This window comes from Neolamprologus multifasciatus, chromosome 11 (assembly GCF_963576455.1).
Source record: "Neolamprologus multifasciatus chromosome 11, fNeoMul1.2, whole genome shotgun sequence".
Taxonomy (NCBI): Eukaryota; Metazoa; Chordata; class Actinopteri; order Cichliformes; family Cichlidae; genus Neolamprologus; species Neolamprologus multifasciatus.
Genome location: NC_140449.1, coordinates 25,196,182 through 25,220,064, shown reverse-complemented (window position 1 = coordinate 25,220,064; position 23,883 = coordinate 25,196,182). Strand labels below are relative to the sequence as shown.

At 39.2% G+C, this 23,883-nt stretch overlaps 1 long non-coding RNA gene across 1 annotated transcript; it reads right to left on the bottom strand.

The window, feature by feature from the left end:
- Window positions 1–2,292: 2,292 nt before the first annotated feature.
- LOC146508607 (uncharacterized) lies at window positions 2,293–23,844 on the bottom strand. The gene is made up of 2 exons (XR_014876879.1): window positions 22,009–23,844; window positions 2,293–21,732 (listed from the first exon to the last, which is right to left on the bottom strand). It is a non-coding gene; the product is annotated as an uncharacterized LOC146508607 (long non-coding RNA).
- Between the last annotated feature and the right edge of the window lie 39 nt (window positions 23,845–23,883).

The following is a 23,883-nucleotide window of genomic DNA, read 5'->3' as shown; positions in this document are numbered from 1 at the left end:
CCTAACAAAATTGTAAAACAAAAAGACGCCTGGATTCAGTTTCCATCAGTGAAGAGATCATTTCCAAATCAGCAAAATCAAATGCCTCCACACTATTTTGAGCCTGTGATTTGGAGCTTGCAAGCTCAAGCATGACAGCATAAATCTCACTTCGTGAAGTTTGAGGCCAAGGACAATATTGAATAACCAGCCGCGGCACAGTGACAGATTGATATAGCGTGAACATGATACAGATGTAACCACGCTATTCATCTTATTCCTCTGTCAGTGCATTAAGATGCAAGGTGTGTTTGCCATGCCCCTATAAATAAGCTTTTATTGTGTCAAAGCCTCAGGGACTCATTGAATATTTAAAATCTTTGGAGGAATACACTGGTTTAGTAGATTTGAACATCCGCCTCAGGGTGCCGATGTGAATTTATGAAAGTCAGCCTCAGTTGATCATCATTAATCTTTCAAATGACAGAAGAGAGATGTTGGAGGTGAGGCGAAATGAAAAATGTCCATCTATTCATAATTGATTACTAATTGATACGTAGAAAAAGGAAAATTTACCCAAATAAAATGTTATTACTTGTGAATTTTCAGTCTTATCAAGTGCTAATGGAGAAAAGTGGGTAAAATTTTAATGGAATCATCCCAAAATCACAGCAGTTTCTAGAAATTGTTCATTTCACATTTATATTTTAAAAGCAAAGTTGATTTTATAAACTCAATGTTCTGCACACTGGCAAAATATCAAAAATAAATTTTCCAAGGATGGTGGGTTCAAAGCAATATCAAAACCTCAATCCATCATCAGTACCTTATATCTCTGAAAAACCCACATGAACTCAGGTGGATATTGATCATGATACCAGCACACAGCAAAAATCTGTGTGAGGTCATGAAAAAAAAGCCTCCAAGGGACCTCCAATTCCCACAATCCCCTGTTAACCCGAACATCAGCACAAAGTGAAGCAGCTCTCAAGGTCAGAGGAGACGTCTATACCTACATAAATCATGAGAGGAGTCATCACAAGAAAAACTCGAATGCCCATAAGCGTCACTCAGCCTCAGTGTGTAAGCATTTTTACTTCTCTCTGCCTCACCGAGGCATCTATCAGATTTTTCTTCTCGGACTTCTCGCTGTGTATATTTCATGATTCACCTCATGTTTGAATCCACAGGCCAGCTGTTTCTGCTTTCTCTCTACTGTGTATTTGTGTTTATTCTCTATTAAAACCCCTCTGAAAGCTTAGTCCCCTTGCTCGGAGGAGCAAGACACTGACATAGGCACTATCTTTAAAAGAGAAAGCAGGCAAGAAAGTGCCAAAATGCCTGTATTTACTAAAGAAAAAGTTTATTGTGAAGCATATTTTGTGATTTTAAACTCCTAAATGCCAGTTTGTGATATCAGTGTTTACTTGCTATCATTTAGCATTTAATTTAAATGTGACCTTATCAGTAGTAGAAGCTACTCTGAAGGACATCTTTAAAGTTAATATTTACATTGATTAGGAGCATCACTGTGTTGTAGCGGTTGGCACTCTTCCTAGCAGCCAAAAAAGGGAGTCAGTTTGAACCTGCGGACCAGCTGGAGCTTTGCGTTGTACGTTTGTTACTGACAAACAACATAAACAGACACTTGTTGGTGGGATCTGTTCATTGTTTTTTTTTTTTTTTCCAAGTAATCTGTAAGACAGGAAAAAAAATAAGAATAAATTATTTATTGTACCATGTTTGAGAATACAAAATGAACACATTTACAACATGTGCATTAAACGGGCTCATTCCTTATCTCGAGGCTTGAATAAGGCTGCAGATGACAGCTGACTTTCATAATCCATGCATGGCTTCTGTCTTTGTCCTGCAATTCATCTGCACATTGTAGTCTTCTCACAAAGGCCCATTAGCGTTTCTTTATCATGAGTCTTTGATGCACCTTTTGAGAGAAATGGCTAATTAAATAGTCGATACCTCTTGCAATTCCTGGAAATTTGCTTATTATTGATCCACTCTCCATCTCTCCTGCTGTGAACCAGATGCATTTCTGCATTGATCCCACATCATACTGTGCAGTGTACCGGCACAGTATTTTTAAATCTCAGGCTATTATGTATTGATCTCAAAAAAACTTTTTATTTTTGCTTCAAAATACGTACAAGTTTAGTCTGAAGACTTTCAGCTGAAAAGCAATATCGAAACCACTGGGGTATTAATTGCACTGCTCTTAATGAAAAAAAGTATTTGTTTTCATTAATTTATCTGAGGTACTACCAAATGTTCCTGTGCTCCATTAGTACAAAGGACATTTTTGGATTGCTTGACTCCTTTGTATAAAAAAAAGGAAAGAAAAATCCTTTCCTCTGTCATTGCCAGCATCATCATTTTTCTGAAGGTGTTTGAAATGTTCCGCCACCTCAGTGTTAATTCATGCCTGATTTACATGATTTCTATATATGGCTCCTACTTCAAGGTACACCCATTGCGGTTTTGATACAGAGGTGCTTTGTTGTGAGGAAAGGGAGAAAAAAAAAGAGACCAAAAAACAAAAACAAAAGTCTATTTCTGTCGAACGACAACCCTCCACAGTGTTGCGGATGTCAGAAGTTGAATTTACAAGACAAAGGCGGTGAGTGCACTGCCGACATGCTGCAGCTTTCTCCTGACAGAAGGATGAGAAATAAACGGCAGCAGTTCAAAGGAAAACACGTTCCCTGTGTGCTGAAGTAAGACGTTTGGCAAGATGTCCACTGTTTCTAAATGACAGCTGCAGGTCTGTCACTTTATTTGTTCTCTACTACGTATTAGCCATGTGTTGATTGTAGCTTTGGTCCCTCTTTTGCTTTTCTCTTTTTTTTTTAAATTCTGAACTCAGACTATCTACATTACACTGGGCAGCATTTGTTTCACACTTCATTTCCAGGCATCATCAGCCAAGCAAACAACAGCAGTGCTTGCTAAGCTTGTAGTAATAAGGTGCAATGAGCTACTGCAGGATTTACATGTTAAATCTGAGCATGCTTGTGTCTCACATACATTTAGATAAATTTACTTGGAGTGTTTTAATTGTAATTAGCCATTAATCTTTAAACACGGTGGTTTGAAGATGCAGTGACCCCTAACCAGAACAGAAATCCTTGTTTCTGCATATTGACTTCCTGTAATCCCTGTTAATTCCGTATGCTGCTGAACTTTTAGAGTTTACAAGTACTTTAAGTTGTATATGTGGGAAAAGTCCCAGTGTATGAATATGTAATGAAGTTTTACGGAGCCTCAGCCATGATTATGGTTTATGAATATGCATAATTTAAATGTGGGAGACTTTCACACTGTTTGGGAATTTTTCCAAGCAAAAGAGGGTGTCAAGCATCGCACTGTTGCTGCACCAGAGTAACTGATGGAGAGAAATTCTTAATGTATTCAGAAGAAAACAAGGAAGACGTTGTCCGTAACACAGAGTTCCTGCCTTTACTGCTGTCAGTTTCAGCAAGTGGTCACACGATGAGGTGAAAACATGCAACTACAACAGTTACGGAGCTGATTACAGATCTGCGGTTTGTTTGATTGCTCACGGTGGTCACTGTAATATTAAGATGTTGTTATAGGTTTGATTTTTGCCCCATATTGTAGCTGCGTGGCTTTGCACTCTGTTTTTCAAGCCTATGTGAATAAACAGAGTGAAGCAAGAAAATCTTAGATGTGGAATGAGAGCATCATTTTGGTAAATATAGCAACCTTGGATTGTGCTGCTGTCTTCACATGTTTTCTTCAGCTTTATAGCCCTCAGTCATTCTGCGTCTGCGATGTGTTGACCTATATCATAATGATTGCAGTCCCAGACGTTTCATATGATTATGATTTAACCAAACTATGAGCCGCTTCACATATATTTTTCCCACTCACAACTTCAGTTTATGCACGAAAGGTTTTGAGAGTTGCATATCTGGTATTTCTGTCAGTTTTGATAAAGAGTTTCTTTTTAATGCTCCCATCACATTGAAAAAAATTATAAAAATCAGCATTTGTTTCCTAAATGTTCCAGAAACTAAGGAGAATCCCCAAACTTTACTGCAAACACTTTCCATTGGAACTACTTTCTGTCGCAGAAATAGCACCTGTGAAAGTTGTTCACTGAAATCTCTCCCTCGTTCACTCAGTCACCTATATAACAGATTCTCAATCAATAAAAGTGTCATGAAGGGTTGTGATACTTCCACCAAAACTGCACCAATCATCTGTGACTCGTTAGATTAGCTTGTCCTCACACCACAAAGATACCTGCCTGCATCTGCTTTCTCTCTCTCTCTCTCTCTGCATATGTCAGTGAGGGGCTGAGACTGCGCCCAGGTGATGAATGACCAATGGTGGATAAAGTACACAGCAATAACCTCCAGGCAATCCAGAGCACATTCGGGTACAGGCCAGCAAATTTATCATTCAATTGTCAGAGGATTTTTATCAAGTGTGTTTTCTCTTGTGTCTTTTGATTTATTTTGCAATTTATAAAAGTCACTCTGAGTCAGCATTCGACAAGTGTCACGAGGGCCGTTTCACAATAAGCTTAAACAAGACAGGGAAATATAAAGATTTGAATAATGTCCCCCCAAAGAACAAGGATAAAACCAGCCATTTTTTTATTTGGAAAAAAAAACATTTTTGTCAACAACAGAGCAACACGAGTGGTGCTGAGGCCAACAGTACGCTACAACCTAAACAGGCGACCTCGCTCTCTTTCCTCTCACTGCTCAGACGAGTGGAGTGCGTGGGTTTGGGCAGCATGGTGTAGGAGGCACAAACCCTGCTAAGCCCCGTGGGCTATGAACACTCATCAGCACATGGAGTGCACTTCACTATCTTGCACAAAATATACATGCACCCCCATTACGCAAATGGGTCTACAGCAGTGGAAAAGTTGTCTCAGCAAACCGCTTGTTTATTTCTGTCTAGCAGGCTAATTGTTAATCATTTTCTTTTTAATTGTGGTGGAGGAGCTGGCCTTTCAATCTGCAGTGGCAGGCCTCCCAAGGCTTGCCACAGCGTTAATGTGATGCTCAGGCTCATGCATTTTGTCTTGCAGCAGCAGCCTGTCCCCCAGCAGCCACTGAGCGCAGCATGAAGGCAGCCCTTGAGGGACATTACCAGGCCAGCCTCTCGGAGGCGTAATATCTAAGCTGTTTCTCTCTGGAGGCAGGGAGCCTGGTTCTCTGTCTTGCCCAGCTCTTGCATCTCTCTCTGGGGGCTTGGCAGTGCCTATGTGGGGGTGGCAGTGATTGATGATGCCCACTCCGTTTAACACACTGTGAAAACCTAGCAGCAGATGGGCATCTACAGATGTGTGCTTCATTGAAAAGCTATACAAGCTGAGGTCTTAAGGAAGTTAGCTTTGCCACAGCATGTTAGTGTGCCTTTTTACATTTGTTGTATATCATGTTTCTGGTTTTTTTGCATTTGGATCATCCCATTGAACATGTATCATTCAATATGGCACTTGTCAGGAGAAGGGTAAGCAATGATTCAATGGGTTGCTTCACTCTGAGAGCATAAAGCCTGTTTAAACATTATAGCACAATGGGAGGGTTTTTTCGACACGTTGTAATGCAAGTTGCAAATTTATTGCATGACTACATGCATGAATTTTCTTATTGTGCAGTTTGGAACCATCTGTAGAGAAATAGCATATGTGCTGCAGGTTAGCACTTACTCATTTTGAAGAAAATTGACCCCCTCACCCACTGATTTCCTCCACTAGTCTGATTTGACGTAATAATCTTATCAACTTTACAAGACTGCAGATGTGAATAACTTAAACATTCTAAAGTTATTTCCATGCAAAGGGGGAAAGAGGGTAGGAGGAAGTTATTTGTCGGTCTGGTGAAGTGGGAGGAAGTCCCATTTAATTGGATTTTGACGTGCCCTGTTGTCATGGCACCCAGATCCCAACTCTACACATGTGTGTGTGTGTGTGTGTGTGTGTGTGTGTGCATGCGTGCATGTGTGTGCGTGTGTGTGTGTAAAAGACAGAATAGGAGCAAGCGAGAGACAAGTTGGAGGAGAAATGAAGACAGAGAGACAGACAGATGGGGAACAAAAGGCAGACAATTTATCTGATACAGGAAATGAGGTTCTGTAAGGACCGTTTAGTGATGAAGGTACAGACAGTAATAGCAATTGAGAGAAATAAACGCGTTTGACCATTTCTCCCAAACAGCCCGGACTACAGCTGGTTAAGTAGCCACGAATCCCTTCACCAGTAGCAAGTGAAATCACAGCCAAGAGGTTTAGTGCATGTGTAATGAAGGGACACAAAGTCCATCTGCATCTCAGTCTGCTTTGATGCTTTGATGTGGCATGTGCTCTATCTCGTTTTATCTCCAAAGGCGACTCTATCAAAACTCAGATTAGCAAAACACACATATCATTTGTCTGTGCTGGATATGAAGTTCAAACAACGATCCTCAACATCTTTTTTAACCCTTGACTAACTAGTAGACAAACAGTATGGGGAAACAGCTACTTATACAGTACTTGCTGCCGTCTAGGGGGTCTTTTATAATTCCAGTGGAAAGCACTTTGGTTAAAGGTGTGTTACTGACAGGCTGAGTTCAATTTAATTGTCTGAATACATTTTAAAAAAAAGTAAATCAATAAAAGAAATCTGACTTGAAAAATAAATGTTAAGCATATTAAAAGAGCCACATAAGGGCGGATTAGACTTCTATCCTCAGGAGTAACAAACTGAGTCCCATTTCAGTGTGAATGTAAACACTAATATTGACACGGAGAGCTCCTGTAGCTTAACTGTGAACAAGGGAGCTCTAGCCAATCCACTCTAACACTTAAACACACATAAAGACACTTCTTTTGAAGATGCTTTACGTCACAGACAAAAAGACACTTCTGTGAGTGTGAGGCGTTTGATTTTGAGGAGTTCCCAAAGCGGAGAGCAGATTTTCTTAAAATAATTTTCAGGATGCATAATTTCAAGAAATTCTGAGACATTAGGGAAATTCTCTGTGTGGAGGAGGTACAGTAAAAGTTTTAAAGAGGCGCATTGAGCCTCTTCACATTCAAAAACATGGACTGAGACAGTGCTTCTGACGGCAGCTTACGATTTTCATAGCATAGCGTTTCATTTTATCATTTCCTTTGGTTGACAGAAATCAAAATACCTAAGGCAACACCTTACTGGAGCATTCAAATCTGGACAAGCACAGTCGAGTGTTAATCACCCAGGATGCACTGCAGACACTCAAACATTAGACAAGGTGCAGCACGAAAATTCATTTTCTCCTCAAATAAATGAGGGAAATTACTTTGATCTCTCAATGGAGAAGAAATATTAATAATCTTTTTAAAGATGCACAAAGGTGTCCACGTAGCTTGTTTTCATTGCAATTTGTCAAATAGTGGTGAATCTGGAGTTGGTGGGGTTTTTTTGTTGTTTTTCACGTCTGTCTTAGAATCTGTGTTTGGAGACATTCAGAGCTTTAGAACATCTGCCAAAACACTATATTTAACTCAGACTAGTATCTTTTCCTTTACCCTAAGTGAAAATAAACAGCAGGTGAAGGAATCTGAAGGAAAGAGCAATGATACCAAAGCTTTGTGAGAGTTGAAGTGCAGTCCCTAAACTGAAAGTCATTTGACTTTTATGCTACCTCCAGCCTGTTCCCATCAGAGGGTGAGGTTTGTGCCATTATGTCAAAGAACAACAGTTTGCTTGCTGACAAACTTTCAAAATATTAAACCGCACTAATCTAACTTTCAATTTAAAAAAATCAAAAGTAGATCTTTTGATTTTCTAAAACAGAGCTCTCATCCCTCTGATGTATAAATCAGGTAGCATCTGAAAAAAGGGCATTTATTTTACACCATGGCATAATAACTTGTTGCAGCACCATGAGATGGTGTTGGTCCACGAGTGTGCCTCCCTTTAAGGAGTCAAGGGAAGTAACCTATTAGACTGTTCAATTACTCCGTTTTTATGAACTGTTAACAGTGACACCATGTCATGGGCAGCATGGTGATCAGCAGTTCCTCTTTTTGAATCCACCATCTTACCAGGGTGTGCATGTTCTCCCTTTGCTGGCCTCCTCTCACGAGGCTATTCTAAATTGCTCATAAATGTGAGTGGCCTGTTTGTCAGCTCTGCCACTTGTCTTATGGCTCCAGCCCCCCGCGACCCAGAATTGGATAAGCGGAAGAAACTGGATGGATGGTTTTTATTAAAAAGCTTAACTGGAATTAACACTGAACAAAATCCAGTTTGAATAGGTAGTCACCTGAGTACACAAAGGTTTGGCAAGGCTAAATTAAGCTAAGCTTTGCAAATGTTGTGGATATTAACCCACATCAATTGAAGGATTATTTCTGGCCAAGTGAGCATGAATCATTTCTAAAAATCTAAAATATTTGAGCTTCAGATTTTTAAATCTTAGGCACAAAAGACTGTAGTGTTTTGTATGTGTGTTTGTTTTCCACCTTTATCTAACAAGGCCACAGCTCTGCGGCTAACCTTGCACTAACCTAACCCCAGTAGAAAGCTTTGGTCGGTCTCTAGAGGGCTGAAGGTTTCTATCCTCTCAAGCTTAGACTCCATTTTATTCTATTCTAGGATAGCTGGGGTGTATGTATGTATGTATAATTATTATTATTTGTTAACAGTTTCTTGAAAGTGCAACTCTCTAATGAGGAGTTTCCCTGACTGTTAAATTGTGAGTAGAATCTTTTGGCTGGATGCCTGTTAAGCTCTTGCTAATTGTCGGGGAGGAGGGTTACCTTGAAAACACTCTTCAACTCTCACTTCACATTAAGGATTACCAATATAGGGGAGTGAAAGGAGAATAGAACAGACTTCAATCCACAAAAACTTAAGATGGGATCCTATGGGAAGATCCCTGCCCATTCATCTTTAATGTATCTCAACTTGTGCTCCGAGGCTCAGAGGACTGACAATGGAGAACAGACAGAACGAAAGAAGAATGGGGAAAGAGAGAATTTGGAAGGAGAAAAAGGAGGACGAGGGGGCAGCTTACTGGGGAATAGGAGTATACTGTGAATGATTGATGAGAAGGCAGGGCTGTTGGGTGCATTCGCCAAGCAATAAAAATGGACTAATCCATCCTTTTCACTCCCTGAGGATCATATCACCATAGCTGTCACTGAGGGTCTGATTTTGAGAACTTTTCAGTCTGTTCACTGACCAGTTTTCGAGAAGCAGAACTAGGGGATGGGTTTTTTTGCCAAATGGTATCCATCCCAGCGGAGCCTGTGCATCACTTCCTTTTTTCAATCACTTTTTTTTTTCATTTCCATCATGCTTTCACTCGCCCTGGCTGTCTGTCTGTCCATCTGTCGTTTGTCTTTCTGTGTACCTGTCCATCTGACTGTTGTTTGGTTAATTTCCTTGGATCAATCTGGTCTCCCCTCAAATGTCCACACTCATCTCCTGTGTCATTTCCCCCTTGACCACCCACTCTCACCAATGTAATTTTCCCTCCACATTCACCTTCATTCATGCTGCATCCTGATTACCCTTTTCTCCCTCTTGTTACTATTTTCCCATCAGCCGTCGGCCGCTTTTGCTAAACACAGAGTGACCCCTATTGGTGGAAAATATGCTTACAGGCAGTAATGGCACATCTTTCTCTTCTCTGGGGGACCTCGACCGTGAAATCAGGCTGGCATTGGCTACACTGTGACAGACCCTCTGTCTTGGGGCCATATTTGCCCCCTGCTCTCTCTCTCTCCACTTGGGAAGTAGCACCAGTCAGCAGGTGGGTTTAGTTTCCTTGCTTGATATGTCTCCGTAGTGTTTCCTCTTTCTTTAAAAGCCACTCTGCAGCTGGCCCTAATCCTAAGTCATTAAAATGACCAAAATCTTATAGCTAGTATTTAGTTCTCAGTCTAAAATAAACAATAACACAAAAACAGCGTGCATGTGAAAGCAGCGAAAGGTGCTGTTTATTTTTTTGACATCTAAATAGCACACTGAATGCAATTTAATACTGTGTTTCAGTTAAATGTCTTAGATATTTTTAACAATACATCCCATTTTTAGCACTTCCCACTTCTAGTAATAATTCCTCTTTGCATAATACATTTGAAAAATCAAAAAGATGTCTGTTTGTATGAAGACCCTGACATGTACAGTATAGCAAAATATTGGATTATTATTGTTGTTGCTATTATTACACGTCATGTGGGCAACATTATTAGCTACTTACATAACAGGGTGTCTAATGATCTAATGATCATTTTAATAAATGGCAAGACTAAAAGGTCCTCAAAATTGTGTTTGCGATGTTATTTTCATATTAAGAAAGAAAAGATGTCGAGTTCTCTGCTCTCCCAAGTGCTTCTCCATCCATCTGATTCAATTAGATCAGAAAAAGTAACCAGAAAAGTCAAAATATCTTTAAAAAAAATTGTGACCAAATGAGATGAAATCATGTGTATCATGTTGCATCAGTGCTTAAATCATGACTTAAATATTAAGTTAAAAGACTATTATTCTTCTTAAATGCAAAAATGCTGCAGATACAAATGTTGGTCTTTTATTTGAGGTTTAAACAAAGCCTCCTCCTCATGCTTTCATAGCACCTGAAAATACACATGTTAATATTCATTGCATCTATTCTAGAGACTTGATTAAAATTTGTGTTTAAACCTGAGCAGTGTGTCATGACAAGCTGAAAAGCCATGACAAATAACAGGAGGCGACAGCATTAGTCAAGAAAAAGAACAAAAGCTTTTATTTGAAATTAATGACACTAAATAAACATATTAGCGTAAATGCCATGAGGCATGTAAGTCAGTAAATCATTAGTGTTGGCATGTTTGCATGGAGCTCAGTATTGATTCTTACTGAGTGCACCTTTATATTGGGGAACCCCGGGCCCAGACCAGACCTGAGCACACCTATCGGGGACCTGCAACACGTAACACACTAACAAAGACTGCCAGCTCTGGGTTATCACAAGATATATATATATGACAACCCTTTATATGTGTGTATAAACATTTTACTTTTAGATACATGTCAGTAAATTGTGTTTATTTATTGCATTTGTATTTATATTTATAAGTATATTCTATAAATATTACCTTAATTTCATTGTGCTTGCATAATGACAGTAAAGAGTCTTCAATCTCGAGATGCAGTGAGACATTATTTTTCAAAATAAATGCTAGTCTTGCTCTGCAGTTGCTTGATGTGTAACTAATCCAGTGTATGCTAACAAGCTAACTCGTGTTCACAGCATGTTTCAGTACTTTAGTAATTATAGGAACTGTGCACGCCAGAGCACAATTAAATTTTTTTTTTAAAATCTTACATCCAAGTTGAAAAAGCACGCATAAACAACAATCATAAACCACATTATTTTTAAGAACTGCTGGCTATGATTTTAGTTTACGCACTAAGGAAATAAATCAGCCAATGTTCCTCCACATTCACTTTGCTGCTGTATAGCTGTAACTGCATGACCTGTGTCCAGAACATGGTCTTTCCCTAAATAAATTTAATGCAATTACTCTGATTTTAGTCACGTATCTATTTGAGAATGTTATTATGTATGTATCTTTTTTTTATTATTGCTTTTGGAAGTCAAAACTGAGAGAAGTGAATCGTCTTAAGCGAAAGCTCTTAAGTTATGACACAGACAGCCGAGATTTCCTTTGAATGTGGAGTGCAGTGTGCCAGGCTGTCTACAGTAAGTGGAGTGTAATTGGGTTTCAGTGCAGAAAAATGTCCTGAGTTCGACTTCAAGTTTAATTTGTTTAGGAGAGGAAAGAACAAATAAGATATATGCAAATATGACTAGATGACTAGAGGCGTTGTGACAATGTGGATTTTTTAAAGGATATTCAGCTGGAGAAGAGAAACAAAAAGAGATGACGAGATCCTTTGTTGGAATCATCTTGTGTTTTTAAGAAATCGTCCTCAAAAGACCAATTAGGGAAAGTATCACTGACAAAAGTTACACGGGGAAATTGTGGCCAGTTACACCTGACTTCCCTGCAGCCAATCACATTCTGCTAATACAGCCTACTTGGTCTCTGGATGTGATTGGACCCCCTTTCATACTTTCAATTACCTCACATGATTTACTTCAAATTTCATTTGATGAGGCTGACCCTTTGCCCCAGCCACACAGACAAACCCATAAACGTCATCCGTGAGATTTTCATTTAGAGAGATCCAAGTGATTAAAAGGTAATTGTTGAAATGTGTCAAGGTGGCTTGTTTAATTATGGCGAACGAGGCATTCATTTGGACTCGACTTAAAATAGCTCGAAGGGTAACTAACACTGCGAGGCTTGTCTGTGTGAATGCAGCACTGCCTTATTTACTTTGCAGAAGTCACAGCAATGACCCCTGGGGAACATAATTAAGGTGGAATCAACATTTCATTCTGTACGTGATGAGCATATCAAAACAATTATGCTCTCCAGAAAAGGGATTGGAAGCTTGAAGCAGGAAAAAAAATGCTGATAAGCACGGCCGCGCCATTTTAAATCGTGAGGTTTAACACACAGTTTTGAGTATTTAGACTGGCTTATCCGCAGGCTGCTGCTTACATGGGATAATTAGGTCCACTGTAGTAACTGGAAGAGGTAGCTGGCGGAGTGGGAGTTCATGGATTCAATCAGGCTGTGTATTTTACTGTACTGTTAAACACTTGAGCTATTCGCCCAGTCTTGTCACTGGGGAACCTACAGAATGCTCTAACCATCTCGTTTAGATTTGTCAGGCACATTTTCATTGCCACTGATTTACGTGTCAGGTCATAGTCCTCCACTGGCGTTAATGTATTCCATCATTTTCACTGTGTGAGAGAAGAAGAGAGGCTATGAAGAGCTTTCTTGCCTCCCGCAAAGTTTGAACTGGGTCATGGTAAAGACCTTGCAGGCCATTTCTCTTTGGATAAGTATTCCTTTCATGCCAGGCCAGTTACACAGCAGACACTTAAGCAAAGTTCATTTTCATGTAAACTAGATGCCCTTTTCTTTCCATTTCAAGTGAAAGTGTGCATTTGACTATAACTATTAATATTTACTTGGAAAGTTGCACGGTGTTCACATAGCACATTTGCAGGGGGTATTTTTCTTTCATATTGGAGCCACTATGTCTTTTTTGTTTGTTTTGCATTCAATATTTTGATTTTTCATACAAATTAGAAAGGCTATTAAAAAAAAACACTATTTAAAAATAAAAGTTTCCTATCTTGCAGCAGCTTGATCAAATGCCTTGCTCAAACAAAGCTATTCAAATATATTCAGATAATAAATGTACCAAACAGAAAGAGACGAAACATCTGGTATCCTTAAGAAGCTGGAAGGAGATGAAGATAGTGTGTTGGCACTTTTTTTTCTTGTTGTTGTTGTTGTTGTTGTTTTATGAAATGAATTATTAATGTTTTGTAAAATTCATTAATTGCCTGATAAAGTTCTATAAAATAGCTGAATGTTGCAAAGAGACTATTCCCTTTATCATGTCTACTGTATTTACTGTTCCTGCAGGTCTTTTCACCAACACTGCACATCATAAATCACATAAAAAATAGGATCCAGCATAAACATATTATTTTGCATGTTTCACTGGCATTAAAACACAAACACACACACATATACACACCCAGTATAATTGCAAAACTAAATTATGGCAGCCATGGGGAAATATGAATTATTTTATGTGTGCTGTACTCATTTCACGCCTGATGGACTCTCACCTTTAACCAGGAGGTGCATGTCTTTCAGTGCCGTTTCGGGTACGGGTATTCTAATAGAAGAATAATGGAAGCATTCTTTCTTTTTAATTGGACATTGTTAGAATGACATATCAACCCCGCTGCAGGAATGGCCTTTCCATGTATACTGTAATTGAAACAGTCCCTATTTTCCCCTCATAGTCCTCTATACAGGAGACTGAAACGGGCAATGTTTGGTGAATCTGGACCCCTTGCACAGTTGTGTATTGTTGATGCTGCTTTGCTGAGCATCATTTCATCACATCAGGGGATTTTTTTTCATATTTTCCTATTAAATTCTTGATGTTTATGTAATTTACCATTTATCTTCTGGGTAATACATTTTTTGTGTGCATAAACGCATTATCACACAATTCCCTTTGTATTCTCATTATTGATATTAGCAGTGCTATCACTACTGGTGATTCATCCGCCTTCATAGTATTTGTTTTCAGCAATTTTACATTCCAAAGGCTTTGATTTCCATTAGCATTTTTGCAATTATCCAGAAATTCCATTAAAGTTCTTGGCAATGAAATGACAAGAAATGATCACCCTATTAAACCCCCGAGCTAAAAACATCATAATGTGCATGGTATTGTGTGGTAATCGTTTTTATTCAGGAAAAAACAGTGAATTACTACCTGTGTTTAACCACTCAAAATTCCATTTTAGGTATTCATCGCGTGAGGCTGACAAGCAGACTGAAGCCGAGTAAATAAAAACTGGCAGCCGCTGGATGAATGACTGCATGTTTAGGTCATGATAAGGAAGAATTACATTTTTACACATCACTGAGGAGAGGAAAACAAAGACTGGTGTGAGGTTAAAAGCTCTATAAACTGCTGGAGAATAACCAAGTAAAAAAAAACAATGAAGTATGGTTCTCTCTTAGCAGTTTAAGCCTTTTCCTCAGTGGAAGATGTAAGTGATTTAGAGCTCATCAAAAGCACACAGTATGGCCCCCAAAGCACACATAGTAAAAAAGCATGATAGTTGTCCACAGAGCGGGTAAGGTACTGTCTTAGGCTTCAGGGGGCACTCCTAATGGAGCCATTACGAAGTCAGTTGTCATATCCGAAGGACTTCATTAATCATTACAAGTGGGATAATGCGTCCTCATTTAACAGGACAACTTCCATATTCTCCAAATTCTGTATGAGCAATCCAACACTTAAAGCTCGATTATGGTTCCCATCCATCCAGGTCTGTCTTCATATGCTTAGCACTAAAATAGCTTCGCAGCCATAAAACCATATGCATCTGGGAATCAAATAACAAGAATACTGCTTTATTTGTGCAGTACCGTGACAAGCCATGGTGGTTCACCAAAGAGGATGAAAAAGTAAGTTATGATGTTTTGTCTTTTTTTCAATCTAAATAAGATAATAATGTTCATGTTGTGTGTTGTCATTGGATCCTTTCTTTAATTTATTTTATTAAAACAACTGCTGTCATAAGCCAAGGCACATAGCCATGATAACATGGGAGCTGCACACACAAATGGCAATTAAGATATTTATTTAAAATAAAGAAGTATCAGGAAATAATGTAAAGTAACAATGGCAGGTGAAGTCAGTGGTGTCAGCGCTCAGGAATGAAGAGTTGGGAAACTGAGTTTTGTGTAGTGTAAGGAAAACAAACCAAACATCAACCAAAATCCAGAATGGTGTCTTATGGTGGGCTTTTGTAGAGCACTGGCTCAATGGGCCCAGGTGTTATCGGTGCTGACGACTATGGACAAGGCAAGCCTTCTCTCCAGTACCTGCAGAAAACAGCTGCCACCCACACAGACAGAAAGGGAAGGTGTGGTGAAGAGGGCCATGACACTTGTGCCCATCTATGTGCATGAGATGCAAAATAAAATTTTGGCTTGTTTTTTCCTTTTTACACCTAAAAAAGCGAGCAAAATTAACTGATTCCATCCATTTGTTTTATTGCCGGCTCCTGGAGCTTATCCCAGCTGTCACATGGTGAAAGGATGGGTAGACACCTGGACAGGTTGTCAGTGTTTCACAGGGGCTGACACAGAAAATCATACACTCCTAGATCCACACCGAAGCCTATTTAAATTTGCCAGTTAGCACAGTAGGCATCTCCATGGACAGTGGAAGGATGCTGGAGAGCACAGAGAGAACCTGTGGAGGCACAGTGAGAACATGCAAACTTCACAAGGCCCCAGACAGCCAGCAGATTCAAACCCAGAATCTTCTGGCTGTGAGGCAACAGTTCTAAACGGTGCACCAGTGAGACATTCAGTTAACTTATTAGTGAAACTTTAATAATAATAAAAAGAATGAATGACAAGCTATTTTAATTGTTAGTTTCAATTGTGGAGATCTGACAGATTTATGCAGAGTTGTGTTTGCCTTTTCTGAGTCTGAAGTTTTAGATTTAAATTTCAGTTAAAGGGTAAAATAATATTTAGGTGTAAAAAGCAGAAATCCCGATTCAGTTCAATTAGAGAGGACAAAGCAGGGGCACCAGGCCTACTGTACGTTATCCCAGCCAATTGGCAGCTTGGCTCCTGAGAGCCCGCTCCCACTGGGTGCGAATCAGAAATCTAACAGCTAATGACAACAATCACCCCATGGTACCAGTACTGACAGCAAACTAATGCCCACACGTACAGAGTAGAGCACAAGAGCTGTCAACACCCCGTTATGATCCTGTGGGTATATAATGACCAAAAAAAGAAAATAAAAAGAATAAAAAGAGGAAAAGAATCACTCCCAGTTTAATCTGATGACTGTTATTTCTTTTTCTCACACCTCTTAAGGATACTTTGCTATTAAGAGCAGATTTTCCTCTTCAGTGTTTCTCATGCAATAATAAAATGTTGAATCACATTTAGAATAGGAGACTGTTGAATGGGTTGGAAAAGCAATATGTTCATTGCAAATGTAATTCCAGCTTTCATTTGAAACATTTAAAGCCAGGATGGTCTTGCAATATGGTTTAAAGCATAGACAGATGAAAAACAAACAACAAGGAACTAGAATTGGTGTACTAAAGTCATCACACACCATTTTAATTAATCTGTAATAATCTAATAAGCCTATGAATTCTATGTATTTTAGCAATGAGCAGCTCGACTGACTCAAACATTTTCTCTCATTTCTGTTCTGAATAAAATACCTCGAAATCATGTCAAACACTGACCAAATCTCCAGTAAATACTGAAATTGCTTAACATTTGGTGATTTCAAGGGTCAGAAACATTCATATTATTGTTATACTACCATTAGACCCTGTTTGTGCTACTGTTTGTTTTTTTTCTCCTAATTCAACTGAATTTGTGTGTATAAGCAGAGCAGACCTGTATTACAAGTTATTCATTTTACAATGGCATTGCTAATTAAAAATGAATTATATATTATTTGGGTTTGTATTGATTCCACTTACATGTTTTAAGAGGACTTCCTCTGAATTTACATATAAATGACAGTCCTCTTGGCGCAGTAGTGTGTATTTTTTGTGGCTCTGCTCTGCTGGACAGCAGTGTTTCTAAAACATGACCCATTTGACTAGTGTTAAGAAATCCGATCTTCTGCTTATTTGATTGTAATCTTTATTTATTTATTTTTTTAATGAGTCTTTTGCCATCCCCGCAGCTGGAGCCCTTTAATTATTAATTATTAATTTGCTTCTGTCGTAAAGCTACAAAAGCCTCTATCAACAAATCCCGCAGGTTGTTATGAGTCAAGCACTGAATATAGTGATGGAATCACTGCGCACACTGAGACGAGCACTATCTCCAGCGTTCAGCCCCTCCACCAAGCCAAATCAAGTTTGTGTTATCAGTATACAGCTTATACCACAGTTCTGAGCAACGTCAGCAAGAACAGGAGCCCCGAGGTGAACAGACATCAAAGTAATCAAGCAGTGAATGCAAGAACTGAGAGTAGCTGTCACACCATGAAACTATGTTACCTCTTTTATGCAGCACAAAGGAATAACTCCCTAATAAAATCCCAACAAACACTATTAGGCTATTTATTTTCCTTCTACTACCATCATACGCAAACACAATCATGCACTGTGACTGTTTTATGCTTAGCTCCTTCTGGCCATAACCTGCTTGATTGATAAACACTTGTTCAAGTTTGAAAAAAAGCAAAGCCGAGACTGAAGAAACAGCAGTACATTCGAGACAATCCTCCGAGTAAACAGGCATCAGCCTAATTCATCTTGAGCAGCACAGCAGCACAGACGTGGCAGAATGCAGGACCGTTACCATTTTCAATTTTGATGCAGTTATTTTTTTTTTTTTTAGGATTGCTCCACAGTGAAGATTTTGTATGACTGAATCACCACAATATGAGCGAAGCGCTTCAGCTGAAACTCGAGGTTCTTTTCCCGAGATCCTGGCAGTGAGTGCATTAATCACCACAGTCTCCCTTCCTAACTGAAGACAGAGAGCAACAGCTGGGGGAGAGGAGCTCGGCTTTAAACAGTACAGACTGCAGGAGGTTCAGCCATCACTTCTTGTTGTGAATTCTGACATCAATAGTAATGAATACCTTGGAGCGTTGCCTGACTGCCTGAGCCTGAATTGCTATAACACATGAGGCCGGGAATTGGAAGTGGTTTTTGTTTGTGTGTCTTTCTGTGTGCTGGTGTCTGTGGGTCTGTGTGTAACCATATGCACTGTATCCACCTCTGTTTACCTGTGCAAGCACATGCGTTCCTGCCAGTGTGTGCCTTTTTTTAGTGTGGATATGAGTAATATGCAGAATAACCAGTAGGGCTAAATGACCCGGGCTGACAGGAACAATTAATCAGAACATTGTTGGAGCTCTTGGATGAGGCTCCATGCCGAGGTTACACCTGCAAGGGCTTGAGCTGCACTGGGATCCAGCACACCTACACACAATGATCTTTAAATGATCTATGGCCGGCTGGACAACATTTATTTCAAGTACAGAGTATTTGCATGGTTGTTGGACAGTTAAAGGCTCACTCATGAATTATTATACATTTTCATGAGACATCAAAAGCACAAAAATCTCCTTGTTTTATTTCCCCAAATTCTAAATAAGTTGGGGAAATGTGTACAAAGCAGGGGCGTAATTTCCAGGGGGGTTGGGGGGGGGGGGTTATGACCCCCTCAATAATCAGACTCCCCCCCAATAAAATTATGAATTATCTTGCATAAATAGTCTGTTGATTTTCTTTACTCATTTGAGGTATTACCAGCAAAATAATTGCATGTTTAATCATCTGGGAATTTACCCAGATTTATTTATTTATTTAGACAGAGATCTTGACCACCCCCACCCACCCCCCTCCCCCCCTGCTCAACCGTCCTTGGTCTTGTTTTCCATTTTATAATGTGCCAGATGTGAAGTCATGCTGTTGTTAGCGATATTATGTTGCTTACCATCCAAGGCTTTCTAAGAGTAGAATGTGAAGCAGAGCCTTCAGCTATGAGGCCGCTCTAATATAGAACCAGCTCCCAGCTTAGATTTGGGAAACATCTATTCTTTCTACTTTTTTTTTTAGATTAGGCTTAAAACTTTCCTTTTGATCATCAGAACATCACTACTGCATTTAATCATTAGTGATTATTAATCTCTTGCATAATGTGTATATCATCATATTTTTCTGTGCTCTCTTCTCTTTCCCCTCACCCCGAGAAGTCAAGGTAGATGGCCACCCCTCCCTGAGTCGGGTTTTGCCAGAGGTTTCCTTTGTTCAAAGGGAGTTTTTCCTTCCCACTGTTGCCAAGTGCTTGCTCTGAGCCATATTGTCGGGTCTGTAGGGACTGTTGCTGTAAATTGGTGCTATATAAATAAAATTGAACCAAATTGAGGGCCAATTTTGATTTTCTGCCTTGTCCTTTGCACATAGATATGTTTCTACATTATCTGGTGTTGTTTTTGTGATGATGTTATGCACTGTAGATAATGAGGTTTTTCCTTTTTTTAAATTTTGAAGTTATTCCACAATTTGTGAACAGGCTTTTTTGCAGATTGCTGAAACTCTTCCTCTGTAAGATTCTCTTTTTATAGTCAGTCATGATAGTGACCTGCCGCCAATTAACCACATTAGGTGCAAAATGTTCCTCCAGCTGTTTTTTTAGTACCACTTACTTTTACATCCTTTTGTTGTGCCTGTCCAAACTTTTTTGAGAAACAGTGCTACCTTCAAATTCAAAACGAGGCAATAATTTTCACGAGATAGTAAAACATGTTCTATTGTGAATTAAACGTGGGTTTATAAAATCTGCTAGTCGTTGTATTATGCTTATACTGCCATTTCACACAATATTTAGAAATTAGGGTTATAATTTAGAGTATGTGTTCTGCCAACAGAGTAAACATAAGTCCAGTATTCTCCTTCTAGCTCTCTTTAGGTGAAAGATCTCAAGGCATGAATGTTTTAGAGATTGCAATGAATGCATGTTTGTCTCGAATTTTTTGTTTTCAGTGTTGCCCTGATCACGTTTAAAAGTTTTAAAGACTATCTGGAATCCAAGATCTTGGTCTTCGACTTTGGTATCCAACAAATTTTGATGAAGCAGTATCTCAGAGAAGTAAAACCAGTTAGGACTGGACAAACTGGTTTTCAGAGGAAATAAATTGTGACAATAAAACCAAACTGTCAAGTTGCACATAGTAAAACAAAAATACTGAAACTCTTAACAGAGCTAAGATGTACTGCTGAGTTCGTTGACCCATATTTCACAGATTAATTGCATCATTAAAACAAAAATTATGATTTAAACATCTCTCATTAAGCTATCTTTTAACATTCTCCAATTTTGTAATATATACAACACAGGAAGGTATTTTTTTTTAATTAAAGAGGCCCTAAATACACTTTAATAACTGCTGGCCTAAAGGTTGACAAATGACCCTAATTAAGAGAAAACAACAAATTAGAGTGCATGATATTTAGATAGATACATGTGCTTCCAGTGCACATCTACATGAACAGGTGTGCCTGAGCAGCATGCTCAGGTAGCTGATACATTACGGTTTTCTGCTCACATCTTTCTCTGGGAATTCAGTTGTCACTTATCAAAGTAAATCTAATTAAACACAGGCTTAAAACGTGCACCCTCTCCATTCTGTTCATCTTTTGTCCAATTTTCTATCAATAGTGTTGCCACTGATCCAGTGGTAATGCGTTGCCTCCTCTGCACTCACACACAATGCCAGGAGGTCTTTGCTTGATGTTCTATGTAGGACAAGTCGTAGTGTGTCTGAGGTAATAAATGAGCAAGATGAATGTGGGGGATATGTTCATTTGAAAGCTCTTGTCACTGAGGGTTTGTCGTCCGGCTGCACAAAGGGTAGAACCTTCCTGCCTGATTTACTTTAAATTCAAACCATGGCTAAATTGGAAATCGTGAATCACTCTGACACCATTGGCATAAGATGGATTAGTTCAGTTAAAGGCTGTCTTTTCTTTACTTTGGATCTTTTTAAAGAAATCATACAAAAATTAATTTTTCTGACAGACGGCTGACCCGGCCAGCCACTGAAAGGAATAGCAAAGGGAGGCCGGCACTGAGGCACTACAAAGCTGGTTTTATCAGCACGGCACTATCCCAACCACATCCAAAAGCTCTCAGCAGCACAATGAGCCTGGCTGAATATTTGATCAACTGTCTCAGGTTTAACAAGCCTTGCCAAACTACACCTGCCTGGAGGAAAAAGATATGCCTTTGAGCAGGGCAATGCCTCCCCCAAGATGTTAAGGAAATAAGCGTTTGATGTTCACAACAACCGAACACTAAGCTCATCCATTCTTGAGCACTTGGATTCTCAGCAAGGTTCAAGATTTGCATTTACTGAACAATAGTTTTCTGAATGCCAACAATGTCTTCCATTGTAGCCCCAGCCATAAATTACGAAACAATGCACTCAACGAGGAACTACTGTACCCGTAATGTTGCTTTTACAGGTTGGAGTCAGTAAAACACTGTATAACTTTGCTTCTTGCCAAGTGTCATACAACAGATGTTTCTTGCTTATGCCTCTGGAATCTCTCCCACAAATAAAATCAGAGATAATCCTCTTGTAAGAAAGTGTAAATTTATGTGCTTTTGCTATATCTCTGAATAAGCATTTGTGTGTACTCAGTCACATCGTGGGGACTGTTGGTGACAAAAAGCAGACGCCCAGTGTTAAATTAAAGTAGATGTACCTGTAAATAAGGTTACGGTGTGTCTGTGGGAAAAAGAATTAAAGTCAGCGTAATTCTGTGTGTGTGTGTGTGTGTGTGTGTGTGTGTGTGTGTGTGTGTGTGTGTGTTTCTGTACGTGTGTATCCCCAAACTTATAGTTGCTGGCTGCAGCTCATTGCCCTGCAGTAATATCAGGCCTTACAGACACCTGGGACCAGTGGTGTGGTCTCTCAGAAGAGGCTGGCAACTGGCCCTGATTACTTTCTCCACTCTCTGGAACTCAACTCTGTGTATGCCATTAACAAGCTCCATGTGGTATAATCCCAACTCGACCATACCATTAAACCTCTACACAAAAGCTAGTTTACAAACACAGGCACACACACACACACACACACACACACACACAAACTGCACAACTTAACCATCAGTCCACTGAAACCTCTGCCACCTGCAGACCAACGTTTTCCATAACCTCTCCTTTGAGAGCAGAGCCTGCACAGCGGAAACTGTGAAGCAACGGTGTCATCTAGTGGCCAAATTACTGTGTAAAACAAAAAGTTGTAGATTTGTTTTTGCTGCACTGCCCAAAGACCGAGTAGAATTATTTGACTGTTAGTTGCTTTCCCTTCCTTTCATAAAAACGTTATATTTTTATTTCATTGCTTGTGTTATTCATATTTATCATTTACGTGTACACAACTAGATGCTAAAAATGTCATAGCTCAGTTAGGGACAAGCTTTTTCAGGATACTTTTTTATTATCGTCTTGTGTTCAATTCTACATGTTTACACTATTCAAATTATATAATTTATACAATGTAGTATTTTATTCATTTGCTTTATAATAGTGCATTTAATAACCTGTAAATAACTACAAGTCTACACGTTTACATATGTCAAAAACACAGAAGTATTCATATACATATGTGTGCATATATGAATAAGCATATGTATGTAGATATGTGTGCGTGCATATAAAGAGTTCTGTGAATAAGTATTTGCCCCCTTCCTGATATTGTTTCAGTTTTATTGACCACACCCAGATCCCACTGCTAGACCTGCTGAATCAAGAAATTGCTTAAACATAATCTGTCTGACACAGTGAATTAAACTAAAAGATGTCTGCATGCATGCAAAAAGTCATGACATCATATAAAGAAACTCAGAAAGAACAGAGGAATGAAGTCAGTCACATTTATCAGTCTGGAAAGGGTTACAAAGGCTTTGGACCCCATAAAACCATGATGAGAGTCGTTATCCACAAATGGAGAAAACTTGGGACAGTAGTGAAGCTCCATGTGCGTATGCTGGTCACTTCCCAGGAGTTACCAGTATACCAAAATTACTCCAAGAGTAATTTAAGACTCATCCAGGAGCTCACAAAGCCAGAACAACATCTAATAAACTGCAGGCCACACTGAGAAGGAGACTGAGCAAAAAATAGTTTCGCATTTGCCCAAAAAAACCTCCAAAACATCTTGATGATCCCCATGACTTTTGGGAAAATATTTTGTAGATTGATGAGACAAAGGTTGAACTTTTGTCTCATCTTGGCCTTCCAACTGGGGTCTGGGATGCGGGGCGTCCCTGCTACTGGGAGGCCGGGGGCAGTCTGCTTGTCTTCAGCCCAAGGAATAGGGTGGCATCTCCTGGGTCTGGGTGTGGTTTCCAAATGTTTGAGCACGCTACGTTTATGGTCGATTGCTTTTTTTCCCACATGTTCAACTCTAATTTCGTCATGCTTGCATAATGATTTAATTTTGACTCACAATACTATCCCGGGACCACGAGGGGGCGCCGTGTCCTATTTATTTAATTTGTCCTATCAACAATCATCCCATTGCCTACAACCATTAAAAAACGTATATTTGGATCATGACAATATATTTCTGTTTTGTAATAAAAAAAAATTAAAAAAAAACCTATGGCGAGACATTGCTTCTGTACAATATTAAACTATTAAAAATACACACGCATATATTGAATAAAGTGAATAAAGAAAAAAAGG